The following is a 23950-nucleotide window of genomic DNA, read 5'->3' as shown; positions in this document are numbered from 1 at the left end:
ATCCTTCCTGGTCAAGGGCATATAAAAATCATGAGGAAGTGGAGGCAGAAATCACTTTATCTGAAGCCATTGTTATGGCTGAGGAGATAAACACTACACCAGATAAAGAAGCCTCTGTAATTATGGATCAGAGCAAGGTGGTCTTTTTCTCCCGTAAGCAACGCAAATTGGCAAAGAAGGTGCAAAAGAACAGGAAAAACCTGACATTGGGCCCCACAGAGGGACATACTAAGAACATTGGTGGCCGTTCAAAGAAAACCAAAAAAAAGGGCAGCCAGAGCTAAGAAAAAGATTAGCTCGGGAGGTGGCTGTCTATCCAGCTGGTTGATAAACTTTCAAGATAAGAGCAAAGACCAGCTGGTTGAGTTGGAACAACCATCAAGGGAGGACATGAGGATAGAGGAAGGATGGATACCGACCGCTGATGAATTGGAGGAGTAGGCCGAAGAGTGGGAACGACTTGAGAATGAAGACCAATTGGTGGAGGAAAGACCATCTAGGAGCCCGCATAAATCATCCCATCTCCCGCAGCCCTCTGCCAAAGCCATTGATTCTCCTATTAAATCAGCAAAAGTCGGGACAGACATCTCAGCAAATAGGATCTGTCTGATTAAGAACCTGTAAAAAAATGGCAAACGTAGACGGCTCCCACGATCTGAGTTTCTGACCCGACTATACTCAGTCCCGGAATTACGTGCCCTGAAGTCTGATGACTTTCAGTTTGTGGAGCCATTGAAGGGCCTGAATCCCTGTGTCTCTGCCTTGCATTGTAAGTTCATATCCACTACACAGATGATCAGGAAATATCGAGACGAGTTGTGGGCAGTGGATGTTGAGATTGATGCAGATCTGGATGAAATTGACCCCAGTATTGAATATGAGGAAATATGTGGGCCGGCTAAATTGGTGGTGTGTCCCATCATACCCAAGGGAAAGAAAGTAGAAGTTGCGGACGTCCAACTTGTTCTAAAATGGCTGGCGGAATCTCTACCTGAGGTGTTACCCAAACACTGAAATGTATTACTATTATCCTAGAACTGCAGAGGATTTGCACATCTGTTGACTTCGGAGGGATCAGTAAACTTTGTCATAAAACATAGTCTAATATGTCTTCAAGAGACCTGGGCGATGAACTCATTTATATTGGATGGCTATGTCAACTATCAACCCTTTGTCAAAAGGGGAGATAAAGGTAGATCATTCGGTGGGATGCTGATAGGGATGGCTAGCTCTCTGTCCTCGAGGCGGATATTCTGCAACCAAGATAATAATTTGTTGGCAGTGGAGGTTGAGTATGGACCCAAGGTAAAAGGGGGAACATTTTTGCTGATAAACGTATACAATCCTCCTCACGCCTTGATAAGTGAGTCACTACAAGAAGCCCTTCACAAGCTATTAGCCTCCTGGTCAGTCATATTGGGAAACAGAGCGGTAATTGTAGTGGGTGTCTTTAACTGCTGCATACCTGGAGAGGGAGGGATACATCCACAAACTCCTAAACTAAGAAAGAAACACTTATTGACTCACATCAAAACTGATGTTGAGGGGCCGCAATGGTGCCAATTGTTTGATGAATGGGAGTGAGCATCCCGGGAAACATACTTGGACTAATGGGTCTTCCTGCAGTATACTCGATTATATATTCATGTGCCCAAATATGCTGTTGGATGTTGATGATTTGATAGTCTCTTCGAACAAATGGAGTGACTATTCTGCACTCCGGTGTGTATTAAGTATCTCACAAAGTGTACCATAGAAGAGTAACATGGGTACAGTATATGTAGATAAAGTAGGCTCAAGTATAAGGTGGTCTGCCAAAAATATAAATCAGGCGTCAGAAGCCCTTGAGATTGAAAAATGGCCCTGCCTAACTAATTTTAACGACATGTCCATTGAGTCAATAGAAAATTGGATCAATGTTTTTTCTAGCACCCACTCCTTGTCCCCTACTCGGTGTATGATTAGACCAGAGGGTGGGGTACACCCGTTCGACAAGAAGATTAGAGATGCTAAGAGGGACTTGAGAAGGGAGTTGCATATCAGCAAGAAAAAGCATGGGTCTACAGAAGATCTAGGGTCGATTGCGAGGAAAATTAACAAGAAATACAGAGCCAATATTAAAAACATACATCAAGCAGAAAGATCTTTGCCACACCAGAAATTAGTACAGACCATCTGCTATAAAAATGTGTGTAGCATCTGGTCAATTCTTGGTGAAGCAAGGGAGACTGTTAAAGGTCAATTGACTAACCCTATTAAAGCTGAGGAATGGGACTTTTTTTAAAGAATCGTAATGCCATCTTGCAGATAGGGGAGATTTCCCCCCCGACAGCCACTAGACCAATTGTACCTTTTGATATATACTATACGGCTATATTCAGCAAGATAAAGACTCTAAAATCCTCTAGAGCCCGAGGACCCAACAGTCTAGCTAATATAGTCATCAAAAGTCAGCCCGAGTTCTGGGCTAGTTTGTTGGCTATTTTGTTTGAGAAGATAATGGCGCAGGGGTTAATTCCAAGTTCGTGGCAGACGGCCATGTTGATACCGGTATTTAAAAAGGGTAACCGGTTAGACCCGAATAATTATAGATTACTCTCCATGCTGGATACGACAGGCAAACTGTTTGCCACCTTGCTGCTCAATGAGCTTCAGTCATGGGTAGACAAGGCTGATATTTTGTCTAAATTCCAATGTGGGTTTAGAAAAGGTTACTCTACTGGCCATAATCTTATGGTTATGAATTTGCTGAGATCAAGGGCTCACAGAAGGGATGAACCACCGCTTTATGCACTTTACATTGATTTTAAAGCGGCCTTTGATCTGGTGCATAGAGAACGATTATGGTCTAAACTCACTGCTCTGTGTTGCCCTGCTGGCATACTGTACTATCTCAGATTGCTACACTATAACACCTCAGTTAGGTTAAAATTAGATCAAGAGGGGAACATAACTGGCAAAGTGCAACAGAATAGGGGAGGTGAAACAAGGTTGTGTGACTGACCTCTGGTATACAACCTCTACGTCCATGACATACCGTTGGTTACAACTGCCGCCTGTAATTGCCCTCCTAAATTGGGGATGCTGTTTGTTCTGTCTTGGCATACACAGACAATTTGATCATTTTTGATCATACCATCAGTGGTCTCCGTAGATTTGCCATGGCGTTGTGGGATTTGCCAAATGTAATGGTCTCATCATTAACCTCGACAAAACCAAGGTTCTGAGATTCACCAGTAAAAGAGTCTCTCGTGTTAACCTTATGGTGGATAATGTTAAGATCCCTTACGCGCCACAATATCGCTATTTGGATATTGACTTTGAGCCCAGTGGGGAATATGTGGTGTGTAAACTTTCCTGTATCACATGTGTAGCGCAAGTAACAGCTCTAATTGCCAGTTTCTCAAATAAGCAAGGAGGCTTCACGCTATGGGGCACACGCCAACTCTATTTGCAAGTATTTATCCTGATGATGACCTATGGCCTAGGAGCACTTTTTGACTTAGATCTCAGCTGGCTCCAGGTAATCGAGGGGACATTTTGGCAGCGTGTACTTGGCCTAGCTTCAAAAGTTCCAATGGCCATTATGCGTTTGGAACTGGGATTACCCTCGCTGAATGCCATTGTTATGAAAAAGAGGTCTGTGTTCTTTCTGAAAATGCGTAGTGAAATAACTAACCTTCTATTGACAACCATTTATCAGAAACTGTATAAGAAACAAAATCCCCTGTCACCATCTGTGAAGATGACAAAATATCTAGCAAATATAGGCTGGACTTGGTGAGAAGGGGGGTACTCTAAGCGGGTTCAGAATGCTCTTGACAAGCGTGTTGAAATGTGGGATTGGTTGGAGAACTTTGCCCACCTCAGCACGCTGAAAAGTTACAAATGTGTGCAATATAGGCTATATTAATTTATGAAACCACAAGCATACCTCAACCTCTGCCCCTCTAAAAGGCTACAACACTTTATTCTCCTATTAAGGATGGACCAGCTCCCGACCTTGTTGGTCACGGGCAGATGAGAGCAGATACCAATGGACCAATGTATCTGTAGGTTGTGCAAAGCAAGCAATGCATTAGAGTCAGCCAGACATGTATTGACAGAATGTGGCATGATAGACGTAATCCATCACTATATTGGGAAGTACACCCATGACCTGGCAACAATCAGTGACCCATTATTTTGGCATCATTGTATAAATTCCGAGAGCTTGCGGGCTTTGATTGCTTTTTATAATATCTGGCTAAAGATTAAAGAAATATTTGGCATTAAGATCTGAATACAGTGTTAACATTAAACGATAGATACTGCCTACGCCTTGGGTCGATACAGACTGTTGAGGCTTGAGTACTGTTGCTTTGAGGAATGTTCTAATTTTTGCATATCTATTTGCCCTGTTATGCAGTTAAGGTGGTATATCATTGCGGGTGTAATTGTTTACCTTTTACTGCTATCTTTATTTATATTTTAGCTCTTGCTTGATGTGATACTTGATTATTTTGTTATTTTGTTACATTTTGTTACATTTTGTTACATTTTGTTATGTTATTTGATCTTAAGCATTATTCTGTGTTTAAGTGTTCTTTTTATGTGTAAAGTTTATTAAGTAAACTGTATCACATTAAATAAATTATTATTATTATAACCTGCAGTAAAGTCTTGTTGCATATACCGAAAGGTGAGACATATCCTTCATTTCACCAAGGGAGTGTTTCTATTATATAATCTGTAACAAAACTTAAAAACCACCAATTATAATATCCTGGACATCACTGAAGGTGGTGCCATGTATAGCCTGGTTAGATTTCTCACCTGAGAAGGGTCTCATGCAGAAATAGTAGCCATGCTCTGATGGAATGGTGATGGCCTACTGTAACAGGTACTTGAAAGCATCTGCCATGAAGGAAGAAATCGGTCTGGCTCCTCTGTCCACAGGTGTAGAACTGGCAAATCATATTTGTGGTCTCATGCAGAAGGGATATGACTTAGCAGTTTGGGCTGGCCTGGCCCTTTTGGGGTGGGACTAAGCCTGATTTTCAAATTGTCTTTTACCCTTTCTGTAATGGCTTGGTAGGCTGAAGAACAGTCGTCTGGAGGCATGTCCAGAAACACTGTCAGAAAATTAAGATTCATTCTAAACCTTCATCCATTGCCTCTTTTGTTTTGCAGGGGCTTTTCCCCGGGATTTGAACTGGCAGGTGAAGGACTCTAGGGACTCTGTAAACTTGAGCATCTGACAGGGGGATTTGCTCCATTAGACATCACCTATTATGAAGCAGTGCTTATGCTTAATACCTCATCCAAACTGACTACCAGAATCCGATCCATGAGGAGAGGGTGCGGCAGACCCGACCCAGCAGCAGCGAATAACCGTGATGCCCATGCCGTGCAGCAGTTAAGGTGAACCCAGCAGCACTCACCAAGGGGGTTAAGGAGCCGGCTAACGGAACCCAGCAGTGCGCCGGCGAGACGCGTAGTGGCGCGGGGCAGCAGATCAGAGGATGGACCATCCGACGCAGCAAAGAGTGCCTCCACGGCGGGTGGTGAACACCTAGCAGAAGGACGGGCTGGAAGTGGCCCAACAGCATCGGTCGCAGAGGTGGAGCCATGAATGACGACGGCCGGCAGCAGAGGGAGAAACAGTGGAGTTGAGAGCCGACAAGTACAGCAACCACAGGAGAGTGAGCCCAGCGGTGCGCCAAATTAAGTGCGACCACAAGCCAGTGAACAGGAACGGCAGAGGAGGAGCGTGACATCACCACAGCCAGCAGACTCACTACGCGGCCACAGGAGACCGCCCAAAGGAGTGGACCAGCCGCGAATGAGGTAAAATGAGGAGCGCATGATACACAGAGCTTCGCGATGCTCGTTGCAACAAACAAACGGAGCTGCAGAGACGCAGAAACCCCTTACTACACTACGTGTGGGCCACTTAAAACATGGAAAAGACATCTAACACACACACATAACACACACAGCACCACGTGTGTCAGAACATCACGCAGGCAGCTCCCATTGCACTGTACTCCCACATGGAATTAACTGCTGCCACAGAACATACAAGGCAGTTGGAGACTCAGCAGCACTGAAAAGGCTGCACTACGAAAGGCACGTGGGGAAAGCAACCACCCAGCGTAGGGACAGTGAAAACCAGCGGCCACTAGCACAGAAAAGTCGCACCACGAGGGACACGGGGGAAAGCAACAAACAGGAACAGGGAACGCCCATGGAGCGGCACTGGGCAATCAAGCAGCCTGCACACCCCAGTGCAAGGTCTAAAGCACACACGAGGTACCCAGCCCACCATCACCAGCTGGCACACGGGCCCCACCATGCAAGTCAGCAAGTGTGGCAACATACCACTCACGACGCCACCACACAATTGCAGGTGCCACAGACATATCAGCTACTGGAGGTTGCAAAGCCTCTCTGCTCTGCACAGCGTCCTGCCAAGCCTCCAACAGCTCTGAGATACCACATGGCAACCCCTCAGCCATGACACCAACAGCCCACACAGACCACAAAGCGCAGCGGCCCCTACAAGGGCTGGATGCCTCCAGCGCCCCGCACTACCTGGGCCTGATATGGCCGCATACGGACCTACAATTGGACACAGTCAGCAAACCCAACAAAAGCTTGTAACACCGGCAAGTGACCTGCAAGGCAGCACAAGTCTGTTCACTAGACCACATACGGTGCCCACCTCTGCAGGTGGTCCAAAAAGCCACACAATGCCTGCCGCCCTACAAACAGCTAACTGTCTGGGTAAAACAGATCAGTGACGCCACTAAACCACACCCGCGAACCACACCATACCCAAGACCGGACACTGCAAGGCCTCAATGAGATGGGAGACCTCACACAACAAGCTGCCGACGTGGGAGAACGTGCCCTTGCCAATATGGGTCCCGCTTCCCACGCCCCGTTCCTACGACGGCCCGACCCGTTCACCCTCCACCCGCACCATGATCAAAGCCAAAGCTGGGAAGAATGGGTCGAAGAGTTTGAGGACTTCATGCGGGCAATAGGCGACCATGACCCACCAAACAAAGTAGCCATATTTACTAACCTAGCAGGAAAAGAGATCAAAGGGATCATGAAAACGATCCCAGCGCAGGAAAGGAACACATACCAATCCCTCCTTGCAGCAGTCAACGACAAGCTGATTATAAACACCAAGGACTATGAACACTACGCATTCAATCAACACGTGCAGCTTCCACATGAGTCCATTGATTAGTTTGTAATCCATCTCCAGTAGAAAATAAGCAGTTGCGACTTCGACAACTTCAAGGATGAGGAGGCAATACGACTGAGGAACATAGAATGGTGTACCTTGTCAACATTCAGGAAAAACCTTCTCAAAAGGCCCCTCTCCCTACAAAAGATACTCAACCTGGCAAGAACGTTTGAGTGAGTAGACGCACAGTCAGCCACCATTGAAAATAAAAACCAAAGTGATTACATTGCGGCCCTCACAGTACGACAGCCGGGATACCCTGGGCCTACAAGACCAAGGAAAAGACACAGACTCAGAAACCCCAACACCAAACCCTGAACGAGAAGCAATGCCACAGGTGCAGCTTGGATATCGGACACAGACTACCATGCCGGGCCATAGGATGGAGATGCCGGCAATGTGGCCAAACAAGCCACATTCAGGCGATGTGCAGAGTGAGACCGCCTACAAACCCTGCATACCGACCTACACCACCACCAAGCCCGGCTAGAGGTCCTGACCCATCAAGAGGGCCCGACGCCCGGTCAATACACGGAAGGATCCAGGCACCGCCGCCGCAAGAGAGATACCTGGTACCACTGGTGGCACAAACTGCCATCACGAGGGCCATCCTGCCCAGGCACGAGCACCCATTCCACCCGGAATTAAACCACCAAGGACCTTACAAGATGCCGAAACGGGGGGGACGCAGAAGCCACAATCAATGTCAGCAATGAACAAGCATTCCCCCTGGGCAAATCCCAAGCCCATGTATTCCAGTTGGGAACAGCACAGCTGGCACAGCCAAAGGGACAGTCACACTACGACCCAACCCAGGAAGACCATAGAAGACCCCCTGCCATCCACATGGCACGAGTCCCACCACAGGGCACAACCGTCTCAGTCATCAGACGGCACTAGAGCGCACCCTCATCAACATCCAATATAGATCTTTCTAAGTCACTCAAGTAAAGAACCACATGCCTGAACAAGATACGGGAGAGACAAAGAAAGCTAAAGAAAGGACATACCGCACAGTTCCCCTCCGAGTCACAGGGGACAGAGAACCAGTGATAACCACGATAAAGGACCATGGAGGAATGGCACCAAAAGCCTCCCTCTTCCACAAGCTATAACTGGAGGAACCAACGAAAGAGGCAGCGATCGAGATGGAAGGAGCGGAGAGGCATACGAAGCACTGCAGCGAGAAAATGCAGGACCCACGAGCCACCGAACAGGGCTCATCGAACCATAAGGAGACCCCAACGGCTGATTGAGCAACTTTAGCCTGGGAAGGCTCATGTTAAGTGGGGGGAGGTGTTGCGAGGGAATGAGGACAGATCCCCTTTAAGGGAAAGGGCTCGAGACTATGGGAGGGGCGTGAGGCGGGAGGAAAGGGAGGGACAAGGGGAAGTAAAGGGCAGAATGTAAGGAGGAGAATAAAGAGGAGGTTGTCAGGAGACGAGGCTCCAATGCCATGTGTACGGTGGCCCATGAGGGGGCCCAGTCAAGGGCACAACAGTTAAAAACATATTACAACCGAGGCTACATAAAGACAGATCTGACTAATTAAAAAAAGGAGGTATTGTTCCCTTAATACCAGATGATTACATTTTACGTAATTGGTGGCAGCAGGATTTTTTCGGCCTTTCGGAGACTAACAACAAGATTCATGCTTTTTTCAAAGAATGTTCATGTAGAAGAAAGACCCATTCCAGTGACAGAGTTTCAAGTCAAATCAATGTTTACGCCTTCAGATAAAGATAAGCATAAAGAGTTGCTGGCATTAAAATAGGTTATTCTAAAAGCTTTAGGCAAAATTAGGGATTGTAAGAAGTTTGTAACATTGTCATGAATACCATGCTCTGCGCGCTGGCTCACTCACCTGTCTTTTTTTGTGGTGTCTGTATCCCAGCTGTTTGTCTGCCCCTGGTGCTTCATCTCTGGGCAGGGTCGTGCTGCCCCATTAACGCTACATCCAACACAGCGTTGCAAGCCGTGTGGGAGCTGCCATGTTTGTGCAACCACGGCAAGGTGGAGGGCCTGACACTACACACACACCATAGGCCAGGCGTCCCTGTTGCCATGGCAACATGTTCCATTTACGGCATGCCGGTGCCTCTTTAGGAACATTACTCAGCTGTTCCAGTGTGTCTCAACGCTCCCCTCCTTGCCCTGTTCCTCAGAGCTTCATATCAGTCCATTCTCTTGCCTGCTACCTTCCGCTATCTCCTTGTCTTTCCTATTGCCCGACTGTAGGTTTTCCTCCTGTTTTCTTCCTGGTTCTCAGTCCTGTCTATTCACAGCTTCTTTGACTCCCCACTTCCATTGCTTTTGCCAGTTGCCTTCCTAGCTTGCCTCCTGCTGCTGTGCCCTGCCTTCCCTTCTGCCCTGCAGCCAGATTGTGTTGTTATCTTATTCCAGCTTCAACCTTTAACTGCATCTGCTGGGAAGTACTGTCTGTCTGCGTCCTCTACATTTTGTGCAGGAACTCAGGAACCAAGTACACGCACTCCAATTAGAGATGACCAACCCACGAAAAGAAAACATTGCCCTACGGCAAGCAATACAGCAAGGTTCTGCCTTAGGCTATCCTGAAGCCGCAGGATCTCCCTTAGCGCCAATCAAATTTGATGTGGATCCACGCAGGTTATCTGAGATTTTTTAATCATTGCAAAGTACATTTTGTCCAATGCACTTTCAGTCGGATAAAGCAAAAATCGTATATATACAAGGAAACCTCACACAGAGTGTTTTGGCCTGGGCTGCATCATACATCTTTGCAAACAGACCCATCTTGAACACACACCTTTGCAGACTTTGAGAATACTTTTTTGGAAGCTTTCCTTCCCTAAATTTTGTTGCTACAAAATCAACTGGTGGACATCTGACAGGGGTCTCAGGACCTGCTTACTTATATTAGAAGTTTCCAACAGTTAGCAGCTGACTCACAGTGGCCGGAGATCACACAAAAACACTATTTTGGCGCAGACTTTGAGATAAATACAAGGACAAGTTGGTAAATATGTCTGAATCAGAATTGTTACAATCCCTAATGGATCTGGTGATCCTTATCGAAAATTGTATTGAAGAAAGGCTTGGGGTAAAGAGATGTGGTGAGTCATTGCATTATTATTTCAGAACCAGACCATCTCCAGTCACCACACAAGTACAGGAGTCAACCACAGAGCCAACACAGCTTGGTGTACTATGTGGTCTGTTGTCAGAGACTGAAAGAAGATGATGACGAACAAACATGCTCTATCCATAGTGTGGTGGTTCATGGTATTCCTTAGTACTTGTCCTATGCGACCCATGAAGCCATCGGGAAACTAATTGGCTTGCTCTCTTCGGTGAAAGCGATGGTGAACCCAACGCCTTCAGTCCTTCTAGTTTCCCCAGTGAGCCTAAGAAACCCCATGACTCCCGCAACCTTATTCATGTTTGCCATCCACCTTACTTGGGGTAACAGACAGGTTCAATCCTTTGCCCCGGTTTATTCTGGGGCATCAGGGATATATTTTGACGTCTGCTTTGCCCAAGCTTATGACGTTCTTCTGTTGGATAAAACAAAGCTACACGCATTGAAGTAAAAGATGGCATACCATTAACCTCATGACCTGTGACTCAACACACCGGACCTTTGGGTTTACAAATCAATGGCCATTGTGACATGCTGGATACAATACAAACCCCAAACATTCTGGTCATACAAGGGTTACCGTGACTACTACAGCATAACTCTTACATCAATTAGGCAATCATTCTTTTCTGTTCGGATTTTTGTACCAGCACATGTTGCCCATGAACAGCATGAGCTTCCATGACAGCATATTTGCCTCCACAGCCACAGCACCCTTGAAATGGGGTTTTGCAAGGTCTTCCAGTTCAGTATCAGGACCTCGAAGCTGTATTCACTGAACCTGCTTGTGATGCTGTAAGTGCCTTTTGTAGGGACAGGGCCTCCTAGTCCTTGCCCTAGAACTTCTCTGTATGTGTTTTCTTTTTGTTCTCACCAGCCTGGACCTCTGGCAGTACAGCTCTTCATGTTTTCCTTTTGGTGAACAACACCCATGGTATACCCGTATGGCACCCATGAGTGTGAGCACACACTTGTACCCCTTATGTGTGTTTGAGGGTACCTGTGTGTTGCACACAGAGCAGGGTATGGGCTGGTAGCAGCTACATGCTGACTCGGCAGTGGCTCTGAGTGTCCTCCATGTTTGGTACCCCCAGTCCCTTCCATAGGAATCAATGGATTCCTGAGGAAAGGCAGGGTGGCCACTGTAGCTGCTTGGTTTCTATTGCCCTTTACCTTATTTCCTAAAGTCCTCAGAAGTCCTGGCTCTGTTCCTTCCCCCGACTGGGTGTTGGGTGGAAATACCATATATGTCTCTGGGGCTGCCTCCTATCAGACTGACTCAAGCCTTCCCAGGGGCTGTTTGTTGTGGGTACACCTTTGGGGTGGGACCTGTATGAATGGAGTCTGAAGTGAACTCACATTCAGTGTTATAGGTATCTGGATGTGGTTATATGATACCATGTTTGAGACAGCCCTGACTGAAACTGGAGTGAATGCAGTGTAGGATGGTGAAAGGCTGGGTGCTTACATTCTGTGTTATGGGTGTCTGAGTGGAGTGAATAGCCTGAATGCCTGTCAGTCTGATTGGCTACCTGCCTGCATGAATGCACTCGTGAATGATTGGCTGCTGAGCCTGGCTCAGGCTGAGTGAATGGGGACCAAATGTGCTTAACAGTGGACCTCTCACTCACCAATTTGTTGAGAATCATATCTTGACACTGATGTTCAGTAGCTGAAGTCAAAGCCGAAGCAAGAAGAAGCTGTTCCCTTGAAGCCCAGCTGGAGAAATAGGTCTGCTGGTGCATTTTCTACGCACAATCTGAAAGCCGCTGTGCTCTTCCAAGGACTGATCCAAGAGAGGACCTGGATAGGAGACCTATTCACGAGCTACGAGGGACTATCTTGCACCTGCTACTCTTGATCAGAAGTACCCTGGAAGCTAGTCCTCTGTGCCTGCCATCAGGAGAAGGTGTCTTTGTCAGTCCAGAAGAGAAGTTCTTGGACATCTTGAGTCAAAGAAGTCCAGTTGTGTCACCCAGGGTCTGGAGGAGTGTTTGTGATTGCTGGAGGCCAGATTGCTGTCTACCGCCCAGAAGAGGGGGTACACTGGCATAGTACTGCTTGACACCCAGAGATGCGAAGGTTCCACCTGATGGAAGGATCCTTAAAGGGACATCCCTGACACACATCTGACCATGTTTTTCCACTGTAGAAGATTCCACTTCACTGTGCGCAGAGGAAGATCTGCCCGGGGATTTCCTGCCACCAAAATCCAAAGAAGACATTGCATGGGTCCAGCTTTGGTGAGGGTCCATAGTCCAGTCCAGTGATCAAGTCCAGGTTGCCAGAAGCCATCCAGAGGTCCATGCTACTTCTGCCATTGCACCTGTCTCCACTGAAAGGCATCCACAGTCCCCAGGGGTCGTATCCTCTTCAGCCAGGCCTTTTTGGAGTTCACAGTAAGTTTCACCTTACAAGGACTTCCACAGCCAGAGTAACACCCATCCAACGAAGACCACAGCGAAGACCAAAACTGCTGACTTTCTGAAAGCACCTGGTTCCTCTTTTTCTCTTGGCCTTGGCATCCCAGTGACTCCTTTTTGCAAAGGAGGTCCATCTGTCGAAAGAGAAAGTATATTGTGCCTCCTATTGTAATGAATATATTAATATTGGCCTACGCCAAGCTGCTTGAAAGTCGCTTGCGAAGGAAATCTGTGTTGCAAGGTCCTGACCTTAAATCCATGTAAACCGCCATTTTAGGTCAAACCGCCATTTTAGGATTCGCTTTGTAAAAGTCACCCTGTGAGTTAAAATGGTGGATGATGTCACTCCAGAATACAGTATGGCCGTCTTGACCTCTGTACATAGCTAATATGTAACTTGCCTGCAGGCCACTTGTTGAGGTTTGAACTGAGACCTTGTCCTTCGTTGACCTGTGTCTAAAAGGATTACTCGTGCAATGAAACTAATCCACGAGCATATGTTGAAACAATGTATTCAAATACTGAACGTAGAACATCTGTTTAACTACATTGTATTAATGTTTGAGAAGGCCTGCATGTAAAATCTTACAATACACAGTTATTGCATAGGCTTGTTGATACATGTATTAAAGGCAAACCAGTTATATGCGGTTGTTCGAGACTTGGCACGAACCCTAGATCGGTGATGTATTAAAAGGAATATTAACCCGAAGTGGGGCTGGACATCGTACCCACCGAATGTATAAAAAGCGAATGCATTCTAATGTACAACGTCTCTCACTGAACACACTGAACCACGCTGGAGTTCGTTGTGTTGTACTGAGGGGCGATGGCTATCTGATTTTTGCTCTGTTTTTTGTAACTGTATTCAGTATAAAATAAAGTACTTTGTATGTTCCTTTGTAACCCGTGTTCGGTGTATTTCCTTTTGGGGTACTCATCCTCGATATTTTGATTTTGTTTTCACAGTTGGCGCCCGAATAGGGACCCTCAAGATTGATGCCGGATTGTTGAAGGTTGACGCACGATATCGGACCGGGTCGGACAGTGTGACTTAAGGGTGCCCCTGAACGAGACGCGACACCTCAGCAGCGCTGCGCAACCCAATCCTTGGACGATAAGCGTGTGGTCCGAGATGGCATCTTGACGAGGGTCCACTTATCGAGGCGGGCAGATTTGCCGAAATCACCATACACGAGTTAAGATTAGTTAGGTAAGATTCTTAGAAATCCGATCAGACCTCCTTAGGTTTGGTCAGGTGAGTCGTGACCCGATTCTTAATTTAACCCTGACAATTTGAATTTTGGCGCATTGTATCTGCAGACACAATTATTGACCAGGTAACACCAAGAATTTGAGATATGCCTGGGAAATTGTCTACCTGCTTCAGGGCATTATTCCGCAGTGATAGACAATCGTTGGAATTTAGCCGCCCCGTACCACAGGAGGGGTCGCCGGCATATACTATGTACTGTAAGCATGGCATTGGAAGTATAGTATTTAAAGACATTTGGCACAGACAAACCAGACACGCCTCCGAACTTCAGTGGCCAATCAATGGTAGTTTTGAAATCCCTCGCATTGAGTATTTAGAGTCAATTCTATTGAAGAAAAAGGCTAGACCAGCAGCATTTGATGTTTTGCAGAATTGGAAAAAAGAAGTGTTGCAACAACTTAAAATTAGAGAGAAACATGCACACTGTCATAAAACGAACGCTGAAAAAGCGTTGTTATATGATCAGGACAAACAGTCTGAGCCGACTAAAAATATGGTATAGGGCTTTCTCACTCGGTATTCAGAAAATCTATCCTTCTAAAGATCTTCATATTTCTGATGAGTTTATTGACAAAATATTAAATGAACGAAGGCCTGGTGCCTCTGCGCCACCTCCATATGTTCCTCTTCCTGCTGCTTTGCCTCTTCCTCCTGTTATTCCTGCTCCACCTGTTGTTGTTCCAGTTGTTCTTGCGCCGCCTAATGTTCCCCTTCCTCCAGCTCCCCCACCTCTTTTTATCGCACCAGTTATAGTACCTCCATCAAATATGCCTGCTCCCTTTCTTCCAAGTGGTCCTGAGACGCTTGTAATCGATCGAGGTACAGGAACAAAGGTTGTCACTCGCAATACTGTACCGCCGGAGGAGAAACGTGAGTTAATTGCATGGGCTAAGCATTGTATGGAGAAGGATGATCAAGTTAGCTTTTTTGCCACACTTTGTAATATGGATATTTTTTCCTGAGAAAAATGTTTTTATTGAAGGTTTAGGGATTCAGTTATGTATAATGTGGGGAAGATTAAATAATGCAGATCTTCCGCAAGGGTTAAGGGATCTAAAAACTCTGGCGCTTTCTAGAGACACTGTGGAGAAGGTAAATGAGCATGTCAAGGGGTTATTTGGGTATAGAAAGGAGTTAGAAAAGTTACAGAACGAGGATGACAAGGAGGAACATATGTATGTACAGAACGGTACCTTCCGTGTCGTAAATCGATATCTGAGGAAACGCGAATTTGTAAGAAAGGCGCGATTAGATGGATTTCAGACATATCGATAACTCCAGATGAGGTATATGACACATACAGTCAATATACGCTAGAAATGCAGAGGAAAGTGATACAGGTAATGGTAGAGTACCTGCAGGATGAGTGTGTGAAAATGAAGATTAGTTGTCCCACAGAGTTATTGAGCATTTATAAAAGAGCTTTTTCACTTGACACTTCTTCGACTGCTTTAGCGCTCGACTTGGCATTGTTGCTTAGTAAGCATTCAGAGTCACCTACTTCTCAGTTGCCTATGAGAGAGGTTCCTCCGACATTTGTCCCGAAGGTTGAGATTGCGGCGGATGTTGCACGGAATATAGTCGCTGTGGACATTCCTGTCCATTATGTATCTCAGTTCGTTCACGTCCCGTTCTCAAGACAGGAAGTGAATACTTATAGGCAATCTATTCCTGATATTAGGAAAAATCTGACAGGGTTCTATAAAGAGACAGAGTCTGTTTTGCAGTCCTCAGTGTTCACCCTAGGCGACATTGATTTGTTGTTTCCTGTACTCCTGCCCGTAGATTTATGGAAACAAGTTAGAACTTCTGACGACGTTGGGAGATACATGGGTGAATATAACTAGACTCGATGGGGAAAGGCCAGCTGGTGAAAGACCGCCTCAGGTGATATTAACTTTGCCTGACAGAATCGCTGCTGAATTAAAAACCATAATTCCCGAAAAGAGAATTATTTGGGACAAGCTTACGGCCTGTGTCCAAGGAAAGTCTGAGGGTGCTACCGAGTTCTTTAATCGGTTCGAATAGGTATTCTCGGATTTCAGTGGACAAGACTTAGGCACAGAGTCTGGGAAAAGATTATTTGTAGACAAATTTGTATGTGGATTGCTGCCTGACATCCAGTCACAAATGATGTCTTCTGAGGCACGCTTAGCAGGCGAAATCACAATCAGAAGTACTGCACATGGCTCAGTACTACGAGAACCATGTCAATAATGAAAAGGATACGATTGAAAAACGGAAAGGCGATTTAAAAACTAAAGTGCTTTTGCAGCAAATTGTTAGGGGGCCCCAAAGGGGGTAGTTCTCAGGTTAGAGGTCAGTATGTCCCACAGGGGAATGTGCCCTTGAGTCATGTGAACATTAACCAGTGCGCTTATTGTCGTCGAGAGGGTCATTGGCGAGCACAATGCCCCGTCCTTCAACAAAGGTCAAATAATACATTCGGTAATATGGGTAGGCGATCCAGAGGTCGCCCGGGTGTAGGGGGGCCTGGTAGAGGTCAGTTTACACAGGCCCCCCAGCAACCTTTCTCACAGGACAATCAGGCTCCGAGTGTGGACACCAGGAACATATTTGATCATCCTTCCGCTGCATATTTATCTGAAGAGCTTCGTTTTGATGATATTCTGTTTCGTTAGGATTGCCCGAAGCAGGGTTTGGAACCTGCACCTATTCCCGTAAATCAGAAAGGTCCCTATGTTGAAATGGTGGTGGGAAATAGGAAACCTCAGTTTTTGATAGACACTGGAGCACAGAAGTGTTCCATTGATCATTCACGGGTTCCAAACATTCCACTGTCAGGGCAAACCAATGTTTCTGTAGGGTTTTCTGGTACACCAGTTGTTTGTCCAGTTTCTATGACGTTGCCTATTTCTTTGGGTCCCTTTATGGACCATTGTCCATTTCTGTTGACTTCAGATTGCGGAGAGAACTTGCTGGGGTTGAATCTGTTAAAAGAATTAAATGCAGTGATTTATTGTTCTTCTGATGGAATGCGCTTGACGATTTCACCACAGCAATTTTCTGCCTCGCAATTCTTGACTAGACCTTTGCCTCCAGAATTCATTAATGTACCAGAGAGCTTGTGGGCTGTCGACGACAATGATGTCAGTGTTTTACAGATTGAGCCTGTCAAGATAGTTTTGAAACATGGAATTGAGCTACAACGCATTCCCCAGTATAAGATTTTGGTTGAGGGCGAGGGAGCTTTGAAATGTATTGTTTCCAATTTTGTGCATCATGGGGTGATTGAAGAAATTTCAGGAAGTTTGTTTAACAGTCCGATTTTACTCGTGTACAAGAAAGGCGATAATGCAATTTCATTCCGTTTCATAATTGATTTACGTGCCATTAATAAAGTTGTGGCACCACAATTTCCAATTGTGCCTGATGTAACGACAATCCTAACCATGATTCCAGCTACAGCTACTTACTTTAGTGTTGTGGACCTGAAGAATGCTTTCTTTAGTACTCCTATACACAAGGATAGTAGATATTTGTTCGCGTTCACCTTAGGGGGACGCTCGTTCACATTTAGTTGTGCACCTCAAGGGTACACAGAGAGTCCTAGCATTTACAGTAGGGCTTTGAAAGAACAACTTGATACCCTTGAATTGCCCTCTACCTGTACTTTGCTTCAGTACGTTGATGATTTGCTTCTAGCTGCTGACTCTGAGAGTGCCTGCAAGGAGGGCACTTTGTTATTACTTATCCATCTAGCTAAGCATGGTCACAAAGCTTCACTTAAAAAATGCCAATCTTGTAGTCAGGAGGTCGCCTATTTAGGCGATCTCCTGTCAAAGGAGGGAAGAAGATTGACACCTGAAAGAATAAAACACATTTCTGGCATGTCTGTCCCAAATACACAGAAGGAAGTTAGGGCCTTGATAGGTATGGCTTCTTATTGTAGGTTGTGGATCCCACATTTTTCACTAGTGATCAAACCGATGTTGGCTTTGATGAAGAAGGGCATTTCTTCGCCATTGCCATGAAACGCGGTACACCAGCAGTTGCTTGACTTGCTTAAGACTGCATTATGCTCTGCACCAGTTTTGGGCACACCAAACTATGAAAAGGCCTTTGTGTTGTTTGTGCATGAATGTGATGGATGTGCTTTGGCTGTATTAACGCAGGAACATGGAGGGAAGAATAGACCGTGCGGTTACTTTTCTTCCGCCCTTGATCCTGTAGCATGCGCTTTGCCAAGATTTTTGCGAGCTGTCGCTGCTGCTGTCGTGTCTGTAAAACAGAGTGAGGGAATGGTCCTAGGCCATGATCTAACCCTGATGGTGCCTCACACTGTAGATGTTCTACTGAACCGAACTCAAACGCAAAACCTCACTTCTGCATGGTTGACAAGAAATGAATTGATCTTGCTTGCTCCTCACATTCAAATTAAGAGGTGTTGTGTTCTTAATCCGGATGAACTCCTACCTTTCCCGCAAGATACTACTTGCGGCGATGAAGTGCCACATGATTGTTTGTATACGACCGAACAAGAGAAAAAGGGTAGAATTGATTTGAAAGATACTCCCTTGGATAATCTGCAAGGAGAGCTGTTTTGTGACGGCTCCTGCTTCAAACTTCCGTATGTTTCAAGGGAATCTGTAGATGCTTATGCAATAGATGAGGGTGTTGGGTCTATACTGGATATTCAAGCTGATGCCACGTTAGAAGAATCCAAAAGGTGCGCCGAAGGCTTGGGGACACTTGATGATGACGGGTGTTTGGTGGACATAGTAGAAGGGAAATGCCTACTCCCTGACGCGTATGTCATGATGATGGTCATCATGGCCCATGGTCCTACGCATGTATGTGCCCAGAAAAAGACAAAAATGTTAGAGAAAGTTTGGGTAAATGACAACATTTCTAAAATTGCCCAGCGCTACGTCCGGGAGTGCATGATTTGCCTGCAACACAACGTGGGAAAGGGGACAGTAACTCCAAGGGGTAGTTTTGGGCCACCCTCTGTCCCCTTTGAAGTGATCCACTTTGATTTCATTGAAATGGAACGATGCGATAATAAGAAATATGTACTGGTGGTTATCTGTGCTTTTAGTAAATGGGTTGAGGCTTTCCCTGTTAAAGATGCTACAGCTATGACTACTGCAAAAAACATGTTGAAAGAATACTTCCCATGGTTCGGTTTACCAAGAGTTATCTGGTCGGACAATGGTCCACATTTTATCGCCGCTGTAATTCTGCAGATATGTACAGCATTACAAATTGACAAACGGGTCCATTCGGCCAGACATGCTCAGAGCGCCGGACTAGTAGAAAGACACAACAGTATCATCAAGAACAAGCTCGCTAAGATGCGTGCCGGCACCAAACTAAAATGGCCGGACGCCTTACCGATCGTGTTGTTATCCATGCGCACAACCCCTCAAACTAAGACTGGGCTCCCTCCATTTGAGGTGGTAATGGGGAGACCTGCTAATATTTGGAACCTTCCTAAATGTAACTCATTAAGAAATGTTGAAAATGTACTACTTTCAGATTATTGTAGCCAATTGACTAAAAACCTGTATTTGATTTATCACCAAGTACGAGAAGCTTTGCCTGTGCGATACGAGGCCCGGGCCACAGCATACGGCCTGGAAGTTGGGTGCTCGTCAAATCTTTTGAGCGTACCTCTTGCCTCGCGCCTCGCTGGTGTGGCCCATTCCATGTCCTGTTGGTCACCTAGACAGCGGTGCGGGTCGCTGGGAGAAAGAACTGGATCCACGCATCCCACATCAAGAAACTTCCTCACCCTGTACCACACGTTACAGAAGAAACAGAACCCCTCGCTGACACTGCAACCAATGATCCCAAAGCAGTAAGTGTTACCGAGAGTGTGTCGGAGAATCTCTCTGAGCCCGTGAGGCTTGGGGAAGCTGCCATTTTGTCTCCACACTCTCCACAAATTTTGCATCCGGAAACTGCTATTTCGAATTCAACACCTTTGCTTGCTCCTGACACGTTGCTTCCAGCAGGAAGTGACGACATATTGTTTCCGGATCAATCAGTACCGGGAAAAGTAAGATATAATCTATGACCACGAAGATAGACTTACGGCACGGTTTTGCTGTGCATTTGATGGATTTACGGCACGGTTTTGATGTGCATCTGATAGACTTACGGCACGGTTTGGCTGTGTATTCGGAGAAGGAAAAGAGTCATCGAGGGCTTGCTTTTTGCCCAAATTTGAGAAAGGGGATTCTGTTGGCTAGGGTTGTGGAAGGACTAAGAGGTCGCTCGACCGGGAGGTCACCAGCAACAAACTTTGGAGTATCTGTTTGAAGACTACGATGCCCGCCACCGCTACTGCTCGTATGGGACAATGGACAAAATGCCTGGGCCCCGAAAGTGTATTGCTGTATTTCTATAATGATATTTGGGTTTTTAATAGTCGCTGCCTTAGGATTGTGGTACCTCGAGAAACTCACTCTTTAGAACTTTTGTTGCCTACTGAAAGTACACCCATTGTTCCTACTCCCTTTGTACATTTGCATACTCTATCCCTAGGGATTCTCAGCACAGACAAAGGTACCACAATAACACTTTACTGCTTATCATGAATGCTACACATGCCATTTTTAATAGATCTCATTGTTGGATTTGCTCACATTTACCACAACACGGGGATAAGGGGCTAGGTTGGTATATTCCTCCTTTACCGTTGACAACTGCTTGCTATGCTTCTCTTAGAGCACTGTTCTTTGGCCGATGGAATGATAGCACCTCAGGGAAGTTTGATGGCACCAATTTGAATAGTTTTGAGAAACGTGTTTTGACTCCCCTGGGATGCTCGCTTTTTGCAAATAGGAGTTAACCAAATGTTGCTTCTATTAGGCCTTGGCCCTCATTACGACCCTTGCGGAAAGCGACTGACCGGAGCGCCACAGCGTAAATAGCGTTTCCGCCATTGTACGAAGGAGCAAAGTGCGGCCCATTCCGACCCATCGGGCACGAGCACCACGCCACGGCGGAAGTGCAAAGTCCGCGATGGCGGAAATGACCCCAAAACGGCCCACACCGCCGCCGTACGGCGCCCTAGGTGCAATACCGCCACCCCTCTTAGCGGTCACCGCAGTGTGCGCCTACCGGAAAGTACGGTGCCCGGAAATATACGGAAACGGAAGTTAAAACATGGGCCCGGAACGGGAAACATCCCGGCGTACACCTATAAAAACACCAAAACAACACAACCACTAAAATCACTACCCTGAAACACACCCCAACCCGTCAACCACCCTAGCGAAACCAAGAAAAATGGGAAAAGTAGCGAAGAAAGCGTGCGACCGCAAGCGGCAGGTCCACTTCTCCCGTGAGGAACTCACCGTGCTAACAGAGACCCTCCAGGAGAATGCAGCCGTCGTCTTCTCCACGCAAATGACCAGGACGGCACTTGCAAACAAGAAGGCCATATGGGCTCTGGTGGCACAGCGGGTAAGTGCGGTGGGGACCGCACCCCGCACCCCACAGCAATGCCGCAAGCGATGGGACGACCTGCGGATACGCGTCCGCAGCATACTCTCTGCCAACCGCAACATTGCCACAGCCACCGGGGGAGGTCCTGAATCACCCATCAAGTTGACCCCCTGGGAAGAAATCTGTGCCTCCACCATCGGAATGGAGAGCATAGAGGGAGTCGGAGGGATGGAGAAAGGAGTGCAGACATCCGAAGATTCAGGTAGGTGGGCCAGATAAAACAATGCCAAATCCACACAGTCCATCCATGTGAAGTACCATGCGTCCACATAGTGCAACAGAAACACATGTCCAGGAGAACGCCCACACACATCGGCCTGATAGCGCACGTTAAAACCCACAATAAATACATAAATAATTAAAAACCCCTAATACACGCACTACACGTGCAGCAGGCACACCCTAACTGCAGGCTGCCAAACAACTGCACCCTCACTCCACACACAAATCAAAGCACCTCCAAGACCCCGACCCAAATCACCCTCAGGTACCACCCCAATGCATGTGATACAATGCCATTCCAATTCCCACTGACCCATCAATAACCCTCGCCCTCCTTTACTCCACCACAGGGTCCGATCCAAACGACGAGCTACAGGACACCCCTACCAGCACACCTGCAAAGAGGGCCAAGACCAACGGCCAGAGACCCTCCACCTCAGCTGCACGCATCAAGACACGGCAGCAGCACAAATCAGGTGGCAGCACAGAGGAGGGAACATCAACAGGCACCCCAGCAGCCAGCATGGCCACAACACCACCACCACAGGTCCCCCTAATGGATGCCACAGAAGGCACTGCCTCTGGTGGCAGCAGCACCATAGGTGACACCCCATTGATGGCAGCATGCTCGGACACAGAAGACGGGGATGTCGAGGTCAGATCCATCCATGACCTGTCCCAATCCCCCTGTCTGTCCCCTCCCGTACAACATGAGGATACCACGCAGGTGCAGCCACAAGACGACGACTGGCCATCCCCCACAAGCCCTGTGGCAAGGCAACATGAGGACAACAGCCCCTCTGTGACACCACCGCAAATGGCCATGGCCCAGCAGAGGCAACAGTCCCTCGACAAGTTAATCGTCCAACAGCAGCAAATGGCCACACTCCTCAAGGGCCATGCCGATGAATGTGGGGGCACCAAGGCAGACATAGAAACATCAACAGAGACACTTAGGGCAGAAATGGAGAGAGGTACAGAGACGCTAAGGGCACAAATTGAGAGTAGCACCGAGAGCCTGAGAGTCCAAATGGAGAGTAGCACCGAGAGCCTGAGGGGGGAACTGCATGCGACGTCCAAAGACGTATGTGCCGAACTTGCCGCAGTGCGCCGTGTGCTCACTGAGCTCTCGCAAACCCTTAGGGACATGCATGGACGTGAGCAGGCAGACACATCATCCGTTGCAAGTTCCGTCCAGGGCAGCCCCCAACGTAGATCTGGAAGGAACCTGCGCTCCACAGGCAGGGGTGCCCCTGATACCCGCAGAGGGGGCATGCAATAGCGACAGCCCACTGACAATGAGCATCTTTGGACACTGGTGTTCGGGGGGGAGGTAGGAGGGTGGAGGGGGTGTGTTGGGCTCACTTGGGTGGCGGGTCGATAGGGTGTTCAACATGATATCACATATGCCATAAAAAGTGCACGATCAACCAATGAGAAGTGTGGACATTGATCTTTGTGTACTAGGCCATCATAGGCGTACAGTCCATATTGTGCATGTCCCAGACACACGCAGTGCCACGAGTCCCGTGTCCATGTATCAGCCACCAGGCGTGAGTGCTAGAAGCATACATCAATGAGATGCTGACGAATGTCACGGGCCTCCGGTGCCTCGCAGACTCCATGAGGTGCTGCCACATCCCCACCCTCATCATGACCATCATCAGGTGCTTGCAGTTCTGCGTCAGGGGGCATGGGCACATTTCTACGTACGCACATGTTGTGGAGCATGACACATGCCATCACCATCTTTGCAACCTTCTCATGGCGGTACAGGAGTGCCCCGCCAGACCTGCTGAGGCAGCGGAAACGGGTCTTCAGTAGGCCGAATGCCTGTTCAATGACTACACGGGTACGTGAGTGGGCATGGTTGTAGTCCTCCTCATGCTGGTCCCGTGGGTTCCGGACTGGTGTGAGGAGCCATCTCTTCAGTGGATATCCAGCATCACCTGTATGTGGACGAGAAACGTATGATGTGGAATGCCATTGATACGTACGCACACCCCCCCCCCCCCCCCCTTCCTGGCAGGTCATTGACAATTCACATACCCCACATCATCATGCATGTAATGAGACTCACCGAGTAGCCAGGATCTGTTCCCTGCGTGTCGCTCCATGTAGCGTGGTATTGTAGAGTTCCTCAAGACCATAGAATCATGGGTTGATCCAGGGAATCGGGCACAACA

Source organism: Ambystoma mexicanum, chromosome 6q (genome assembly GCF_040938575.1).
Source record: "Ambystoma mexicanum isolate Mex_15411 chromosome 6q, UKY_AmexF1_1, whole genome shotgun sequence".
Classification (NCBI taxonomy): Eukaryota; Metazoa; Chordata; class Amphibia; order Caudata; family Ambystomatidae; genus Ambystoma; species Ambystoma mexicanum.
This window is presented reverse-complemented; position numbering follows the sequence as displayed.